Source organism: Panthera onca, chromosome A3 (assembly GCF_046562875.1).
Source record: "Panthera onca isolate mPanOnc1 chromosome A3, mPanOnc1 haplotype 2, whole genome shotgun sequence".
Taxonomy (NCBI): domain Eukaryota; kingdom Metazoa; phylum Chordata; class Mammalia; order Carnivora; family Felidae; genus Panthera; species Panthera onca.
This window is the reverse complement of record NC_138341.1, coordinates 664581-674005: the sequence shown is the minus strand read 5'-3', so window position 1 is coordinate 674005 and position 9425 is coordinate 664581. Positions and strand designations below refer to the sequence as shown.

The 9425-nt window shown below is 49.1% G+C and overlaps 1 long non-coding RNA gene across 1 annotated transcript; it reads left to right on the top strand.

Moving 5' to 3' along the window:
• Nucleotides 1-3366: 3366 nt before the first annotated feature.
• On the top strand, nucleotides 3367-8772 carry LOC132688388 (uncharacterized). Its single transcript, XR_009614515.3, has 4 exons — nucleotides 3367-4216; nucleotides 5590-5850; nucleotides 6754-6884; nucleotides 8179-8772. It is a non-coding gene; the product is annotated as an uncharacterized LOC132688388 (long non-coding RNA).
• Nucleotides 8773-9425: the final 653 nt, after the last annotated feature.

Genomic DNA, 9425 nt, shown 5'->3' with positions numbered 1-9425 from the left:
CTCTGCCCCTTCCCAGCTCATGCTGTCTCTCAAAAAACAAATAAAAAACATTAAAATTTTCAAAATAAATTTAAAAATAAACATTTAAAAATTAAAAGAAAAACGACTTCGTGTTAGTGCAAACTGAAGGCACTCACACACAGGCACACACCCACAAGCACACAGCTTTGCCTTCCCATCGGGACTTCAAACTCGGGGAACACAAGTGCTCTGTCCTGGGTGGTCCTGGTACTGGGGGGCCCTCACTCCTGAGCACTCCAGGGATGCTGAACTAGTCAGCTGGCACTGAGACCAGCCAGGCCATTGACAATCACTGAGCCATGGGAACCAACTTCTTTTCCAGGGTCTGCCAGGAGCCGGAAGCTCTGTGCTGCACCCTGAGACAGACTGGCCCTCCTACTGGCCCAAAGGACAGGTCCTCCCAAAGGACTGTTGGCCCAAAGGACCCATCTTCCCGAAGTCCTATTAGCCCAGGGACAGTCCTCTGGAGGCTCTATCCAGCTGAGACTGGGTGGGTAAGCTGAAACTTCCCGGATGAGCCAAGAGTCAGTGGCAGCAAATGTCTCTGGAGGACCTGGTCTCACTCCTGGTGAAGTTATAACACTGATCACCGATCACCGATCACGTTGGCATCCATTGGGGTTGTCTACATTACAGCCACTTTCTTCTTTGTAAATAATATATTGTGGGAAGATACTTTTAGGTGTGTAAAATTGTTATTTATCCAATTTAAACTCCATAATTTTAAGTTTCATGAAGACTGATAACATTGAAATGAATAATTTTGTGTAAATCTCTGCCTTAATTTTGAATTATTACATCAATATTTCTGAAAATGAATCTGGGTAAGAGCACTTTCAAGACTCTATGTGAAAATGAGGGGCGCCTCAGTCGGTTGAGCATCCAACTTCGGCTCAGGTCATGATCTCACGGTTCGTGGGTTCGAGCCCCACGTCGGGCTCTGTGCTGACAGCTCAAAGCCTGGAGCCTGCTTCGGATTCTGCATCTCCCTCTCTCTCTGCCCCTCCCCCACTCACACTCTGTCTCTCTCAAAAATAAACATTAAAAAAAATTTATGACTCTATGTGAAAATTAAATCACATTTCAGAAAGGTTTTCCTGGTGTTTTCAAGTTGTCTGAGTTGTAGTCAAGAGAATCAAGAGACACGCTGTCCCTTCGTGTGCATTTGCTGCAACTGTGTTTGCCCATATCACGGCCTCTCTGCGCCCCACTGTGTGCCCCCAGCTCCCCACTCCCGTCCAACACATGCTCCCTGATTCTGGGTAAGCTCCACTTGTGTGCTTGCCAGCTCAGCCCTAAGTACCGCCGATTTGGGGGTTTAAACAATAGAATATCCTCTCCCCATTCTGGGGCCGGAAGTCTGAGATCCAGGAGCCGGCCGGGCCGGGCCCTTAGATGTGAGGGAGACTGTCCCCCACCTCTGGCAGGTGGCGGGCAGTCCTTGCTGCCTCGGCCTGGAGAAGCATCCCCAGACTTCTGCCTAATTCCAGATGGCGCTATCCTGCTCGGTCTGCCGAGGATTGTACTGGATTAGGGCCCGTCCTAATGGCCTCAGGTTAACTTAACTAATTACATTTGCAACAACCCTGTGTCCAGATAAGGTCACATCTTGAGGGTTTGGGGCTAGAAGGTCACCATTTGGATTGTGAGGGACACAGCTGCACCTGTGACGTGTGACCGGCTCTTGCCAGCTGGACGGCACGATCGTGGAGGGAGCGAGTTTGGGAGGGGACGGCCCACATCTGGAGGTGGTTACACAGCAGGAGAAAGGGACACACTTTCTTCAGAGCCCTTTCTGCTCTGACTTCTGCCCGTTTAGTGACACCTCCAGGGAAAGTGCTGAAATGAACATAAACGTAGGAGGAGAGCATTTTCTTGGGAAATTCATGGCAGCTTGCTTCACCCTCAGCTGGGCTCTGTGTCCCCTGGGGTCAAGGCCCCAAACATTGGAAAAAGCACTGTGGCTGCAGGTGTTGGGGAAGTGAGGGGGTGGAGGGGGACCTGGTGCCCCTGGGGCTCTGCAGGGAGGCTGGCAGGCCTTAGGGCAGCAGGCCAAAAAGAAAGACTCGCTCAGGGTCAGGAGCCTCTGAAGAAATGAAAGGCCCATGCTTGGTTGGTTTCATGAGGAAAGGCCGTGGGGTGGCCTTGCACAGTAGTGGGTTCAGGCTGGAGCCCCAGACGTGGCACGGTCTCAGGGATGCGAACTCGGCTGTCTCTCCCTGCTTCCTGTGCACGTCCCCAGTGGGGGGCCAGCCCCCATCGCTGGCGTCCACCTCAACACCCTCCTGGCCTACAGACCAGATCAATGTAATAAGGACAAGGGTTATGTCTTCCCTGCACCATCCAGATAGGACAGGAGAAAACTGCCCTGAACTTCCTTTATTTTTATTTCTTTTAATTGATTTATTTATTTTGAGAGAGACAGAGACAGCACGAGCTGGGGAGGGGCAGAGAGAGAGAGAGAGAGAGAGACAGAATCTGAAGCAGGCTCCAGGCTCTGAGCTGTCAGCAGTCAGCACAGAGACTGGGCTCATGAGATCATGACCTGAGATTGGTTGCTTAACCAGCTGAGCCCTCAGGCGCCCCACTCCTTTTTTTTCATACGTGAATAGGGAAAACATAGTGGGAATGGCTTTCTTCCGTAGCAGCTTCGTGGAAGGAGCTAATTCTCCGTGATATAATTCACAGTCCCTCCACTGAGCCACTGCTGGCAAGGTCATGTCCCTGCGTGACAAGAGGGGCCTGGGCAGGGGTGTCCTTCCTTGAGCAGAGGTCACAAATGTAAGAAATGAAGAAGTGACCCCTGGAGACATGGTCTACACTAAAAATAAAAACTAGAAGCTGTCTATTAGAAATTTTCCTTGAGAATGAGCCCAGCATCAAATCTCTTTCAAGGTGTTTGCAGCTTAACTTTTTGTTTTCTTTAATGTTTATTTATTTTTGAGACAATGCAAGAGACAGAGTGCAAGCAGCAGGAGGAGCAGACAGAGGGAGACACAGAATCCGAAGCGGGCTCCAGGCTCTGAGCTGTCAGCACAGAGCCTGACATGGGGCTCAAACTCACGAACAGTGAGATCGTGACCTGAGCTGAGGTCAGATGCTTAACTGACTGAGCCGCACAGGCACCCCTGTAGTTTACCTTTTAAAGAAAGCAGAAAACATCCGAACTCTGGGAAGTCAAGCATTGATTTAAAAGGTACCTGATGTTACCGGTTACTTTCAGGGGTATCTGTTAATTTCCTGCCTCAGGCCGTCAGAACACTGAGTGGCTTAAAACAATGAACCTTTATTGCCTCACAGCTCAGACCAGAAGGGTCTGACCAGAAACTCACAGTGTTGGGGGGGGCTCCCCCAGGGCCACGGGGGTACAGCCTTGTGACTCTGGAGCTGACCAGCTGTGGTCTCCTGGGCTGTGGACACATCACCCCTCCCGGCCTCCGTATGAGGACCCAGGAGTGTTGGATTCGGTCTCTTATTACCCTGGGATGACCTAATCTCTACGTGTTTTATTTTCATCGACCCGATTTCCAAATAAGGTCACCTGCGTAGGCGCTAGGGGTCAGGACTTCCGCCTGTCTTTTATGTTGAACACAACCCGTCACATGCCTCATGGTGGTGATTTCCGCAGCCCAAGTTAACACCGTATTAAGCATATTTGTGGTGAGGAATCTGTCTCGGAGAACCTCCTCCTGCGGCTTGTAGACACCGGCACACGTTGGCAGACACTGGTCCCACGCTGGTCCCCGCTTTTAACCTCTTCTTCCGTGACTCGTTGATCAGCAGTGAGCAGAGTCCTGGCCACCACCCATGTGACAGAATACTCTGGAAGCCGCGGACAGCTGTACATACAGAAATGGCAAGATCAGCAAATGATGGTAACGAGCATGGGCAATTCTCATAAATTTGAGTATTTTTTAAAGGAGCACATGCCATAGACTTCGACTGATGCCTTCACGAGGTAATAAGCAGGAAGATGAGGCTGGTTCATCGTGAGTTAGAACAAGGTACTTACGTCGGCTCACGTAAAGAATGCTGGCTTAGCGTTGCAAACACAACCTCCAACAGAGTGATGTCGCACAGACCGGAGGGGCTGTGACCTCCGAGGACTCCTGTGCCTGCAGAGGTGACTGACCGCTCACTGGACAAATACACCTCCTTTGCTATGGGACAGGGGTCTCCGCACCCTCATTTTTCTGTAAGTTAATGTGTGTTAATATGGGGAAAGTCAGGGAACGGGCCCATCCCTGAAACACCAACCAGGTAACCCTGGGAGTCTGCCCGGCGACACCCAGCGTGACACTGGAGACAGACAGTAACCCTGTGACCTCCTGGTCGGCCTCGATTGTTCCTCTTGCCACGCTGGATACCCTCCCCAGACCCTCCCCTCCCTCCCCAGGGACCCTGGTTTCCTTGTGTTTGGGTGTGGTTTGTTTACACTGGTCCGCAAGAAACGTGAATGAGCCAGGATAAGCCCGAGAGCTCGTTCATCACCACCAGTAAGTCGCTACCCAGTGTTTGCGCCAGAGGCTAAACTTCTTTTGTTTGTGAGGGATGTAGGATTGTGTTTTCAACACCCTCCAGGATTTCAGAGACTGTTTTGCTGTTTTTCTTTGTCTATTATTCTAAGGGTAGGAAACCAAATTCAAGAAAACCATCTCTCTCAGTTTTGCCTGCTTCCTAGAAATTTAGGTGCGTCTCTCCCCGAGGTTGTTCAACCTGACAGAGTTCCTGATTTGCCTGGGAGACACATTCCTTACGCTCTTAGAGCCAGGACCCCAAACCACGGGATCACACAAGGTCAGCTCCTAGAAAGGCTTTGTAGGCACTGGTTCCACTGACAAAGGACATGCTTGCTTCTTAATGATGGATTTTCCAAACTTGGTCAAATGAGATTTAGTCTCCAAAACAATACTCCATTATGACGTGATTTGCACAACTGATTGGGGCAAAAAAAAAAAAAGTGCATCATTTATTTTTGAACCCATGAAAGTGATTACTTTGCCATTGAAAGTAAAACTATTCCGTAAAAATATTTGCTCTTGAATATTTTATTTCCATGGTAAGCGCTTGGTTACTAAGTTAGACAGTAGCCCTCTGTTCTGGGGAGGAACAAAGGAACAGAGAGAGAGCTTCAGGGACATCCATACAAACCTGTCTGGAAATAGAGAGGAAAGCTACACAGACCTTGTTCTATGACAAAACACATGGCCGTAATCAGTGAGACATAATTAATTCTCACTATGCTGGCTCTCGGGTCACCTGTTTCATGGAGCCGTTTGTTACCAAACCAAAGGCAGTTCTGGGAACAGGGTACTACCCGGCAGTTGTCTAATCGGCCCTCCAGCCCGTCCTTGAGGGTCCGTGGTGGGTCAGAGCTCAGCGTCAGGCTCTCCCTTGGAGGACACAAGGCTGCCTTCTTAACAGAAACCTAATTTCTAGCTTTTGGGGAGAGCGGAGCAAACGCAAACCCAGCTGTTGATGATGATGGGACACGTAGTTAATATATTGCGATGACTCCCACACTGGGACAGAAGAAAGTCACACCCTCTTTTCCCATTAAACACACAGTCGTTTCATTAGGTCTGGACGCTCGGTTCCCCCCTGAGGTGAGGACACCCTGCACGCGGCAAGGACACTGGAAATGGCCAGCGTCTTCCCCAACAGCTCATCTCTGAGACCTGCCTGCATCCACTTACCGGACAGAAGTCACCTGGTGGTCGGGCTTCTCCGGACGGACGCCTCTCCCCACAGGCTCACACCTGTGGTCCGCGAGCAGCGTGTGCGGTATCCCCGGGAAACAGGGCGGCCTTGCGGTCATCTCTTTGTAAGGTGAGGCTCATCTCAGAGGCACTTCCTTGGCCATGGGGGACATCGCAGAGGAAGTCTGAGCATAAAAGTCACCCTGAACATTTCTTCTGGTGTGTGTGTGTGGGGGGGGGGGTGAGATTGGGTTTATAATGTTGAAAATCAAAAAAATAATAAGAAATATGATGAAGATACGATCCTCGGTGTCTCTGGACAGTGAATGGCCTGTTAATCGGTGACGATACAGACTCAAACAGAACACAGAAGCCATGACATTTTGAAAAACATTTGCTCCCTCACAAGTGAGAAACCATTTCCAAATTTTTTAATAATGAAAGAAATGAGAGAGTGAACACACGGAACAGAACATTATTGTGGCAAGAAACAGAATATCTGCCATCGGTGGATTACACGGAAGGCAAGCCACCACCTGTTACTACTTGCTATTAAAACAGGCTGAAAATTCTAAGGCTAGATTGTCATTCTTACAGAGGTAAAGTCAGTTTTGCATTAAGGTAGCAGTTGGCTGTAATGGATTCCCAAGATCCTTTTTAAAACTCTGATGAATGAGGGGCGCCTGGGTGGCTCAGTCGGTTAAGCGTCCGACTTCGGCTCAGGTCACGATCTCGCGGTCCGTGAGTTTGAGCCCCGTATCGGGCTCTGTGCTGACTGCTCAGAGCCTGGAGCCCGTTTCAGATTCTGTGTCTCCCTCTCTCTCTGACCCTCCCCCGTTCATGCTCTGTCTCTCTCTGTCTCAAAAATAAATAAATGTTAAAAAAAAAAAAATTAAAACTCTGATGAATGAATCCATCAAAACGGAGCCAAACTTGCCAAGATATTAACACATTGTGCTAATTCATTATTTGCAGACATAGAACCCAAAGCAAATAAAATGTCCATTCACAAGCTCTCTTCATTCACATACAGGATTAACCAGCAGCCTTCAGGAAAATGAGTCTCTTTTTTCCCTTCATTAAATGGACATTTCATCCGTATACCCATCACCATTGCTGCTGGGATGGTCTCAACCACCCATAACCATGGAAACTTCTAACCAGGTAAGTTAATTCCTACTTCACAGAGGAAAGCAAGAGATAGGAACTGAGAACCTCACTTTCCAGAAGCATTTTGCAGATGAGCAAAGCTACGTAATCTGACTCTTTTTGGGGAAGCACGTTTTAAAATTCCTACATAATGTATAAAAGCGGATGCATTCATTAACATGACCCAAAGATATAGCCACTTTAAAAACAGGAGAAAGCTAAGTTCTATTATTCCAAGGTCTTAGTTTAAAGACCTTAGCAACTATTTGTAAGGTCGCACACGATATGTAACTACTGTCGCGGTGAAGAGGTTCCTCGGTCAGAACCACAACTACATTTAGTTGAAGGCATAATTATACATACTTTATAATCTTAAAGATGATACAAACACGTCGTTAGTTTATCCAAACAGTAAGTAGTAGAGGAAATTTAGGAAGTTGAAATTAACTAGACTTGTCATGACAAAACAGAGACCTTATAAAACTTAAATGAAAAACTGTATCAGACATTGAGTTTGTAAATCAGAATTATCCAACTAGATTGTTTTGTCAAAGGATTATCTGTGGTTTCTTTGAATTTGCTTTCTTTTTTTTTTTATTTTTAATTTTTTTTTTTTAACGTTTATTTATTTTTGAGACAGAGAGAGACAGAGCATGAACGGGGGAGGGGCAGAGAGAGAGGGAGACACAGAATCGGAAGCAGGCTCCAGGCTCTGAGCCATCAGCCCAGAGCCCGACACGGGGCTCGAACTCGCGGACCGCGAGATCGTGACCTGAGCTGAAGTCGGACACTTAACCGACTGAGCCACCCAGGCGCCCCTGAATTTGCTTTCTTATGGGGAACAAAAATGTTTTTGTGCTAGCAGTTTCTCTAGAAAAGTTGTTCTTTCTTTCTTTTTTTTCATAAAATTCTAGTGTACTTCCAATGTTAGGTGGTAGTTCTCTTCAGTTTTCTTGGAATTCAAGGAATATTAGTTTTATATAAACACCTATTAGACTACAAACCAGCCAGAGAAGAGTTCCTTGGTTACGAGGGCCCCATAATCTAATTTATTAGTACACTCCGGGGCAGGAAGATATTTACTGTCCCACAGTGACAGGTAAGGCGTTTTTCCAACTACTGTGCGCACAGACTCACAGAGAACTTGTAGCTTTAGTTGCTCAAACGCAGACCAAAGCCACACAGAACCATGGCAAACAGGTCCTCATGCCAGAGGGCTGCTCCTTCCGAGCGGAGATGACACAGTCACGTGCAGTCAGACACAGGAAAAGATGAACTGACCCAGTTCTCTGTCCTCTCTGCTGGACAGGTGCCGTCGTGAGTCAAGTCCCCACTCTCTGCCGAGGACTTGGCCACACAGGACAGCAGCACTCCTGGCTGAAAGCCGGGAACGGGGCTGTGATGGTCAGCTTCAGGGTCCACTCGGCTGTCCAGGCGCACCCGGAGTGTCACCGTGCAGGTCTCTTGTAGGTGTGGTCGGCAGCCTCGGAGTACAGCGGCATTCCCTCCACGGTGTGGGGGCCTCGCCCGATTAGCGGAGGACTCCAGAGCAAAACCAGGTTTCTCAAAGAAGAAATTCTGCCTGATGAGTGAGGTGCTGGCCTGCCCTGCAGATTCCAGCCTTGCAGCCCTTGGTCCGTCTCCCTCTGTCTCAGCGTGTGGAGGGACGATTGGGGATGCTATCACATTGTGCGTGGACACATACCCCATTGACTCGAGGTCTCCGGGGAACCTGGGCTAACACGGACCCCCTCGGGCCCGTGCAGAAGCTGTGATGTCTGTGCTCTCGACGGCTGTAATAGCTTCAGCTTTGTGTTTCCCTCATCTGCATAGTTACAAAGGTTACACTAAATTACAAGATGTGAACGTAAGGTGAGCAGATATTAATACACAAAAAACTCGGTGATATGGAGAAATCCCTGAACGATGCGTCTTTCTAAGCGGGGTAGGTATGGAGCATGGATGTTTCAGAACTGCTAAGCCTGCCGAATCTTGTAAGTGAATGCTTCCCGCGAAGAGCATTCTAAACCCAAAGAAGTTTACCACTGAATCTTGCAAAAATTCAACCAGAAAATAGAAGACGAGGGAACACTCCCCCACCCATTTTTTATCGGAAGATGGACCCCAGCCAGAAGCCGGAGGCAGTGACAGCAGATTCTGGCAGGGTGGTGCAGAGCTCCGGTTTCCCGAGACGGACCAGGACGCTCGCGTCAGATTGGCTCTTATGCAGGAGCACCTCTGGCGAGGACTGGAGGACAGAGACACCCTAGCTGTGCCTGCTGCCAGCTCTGCACAGCCCTGCCTTTGGGAAGAGGCCGGTGTCCCTTCTAGCCGGTCAGCCTTCTGGGGCGGAAGGGCTCTCCGGGGAGGTCTCTGCAGCTGGAGGAAATCCGGAGGTGACATTTTATTCAGCTCTGTGTTGCCAAAGGCCGGTATGGAGCGATGACCATGGCTTAGGCTGCGGGGCACCCGCACCCGTGCTGTGGACGAGGGCGCGTCGGGCCCTCCAGCCTCTTTCGTGCAGGAGAGCTGCTTCGGGCCCCCACGCAGACCTGT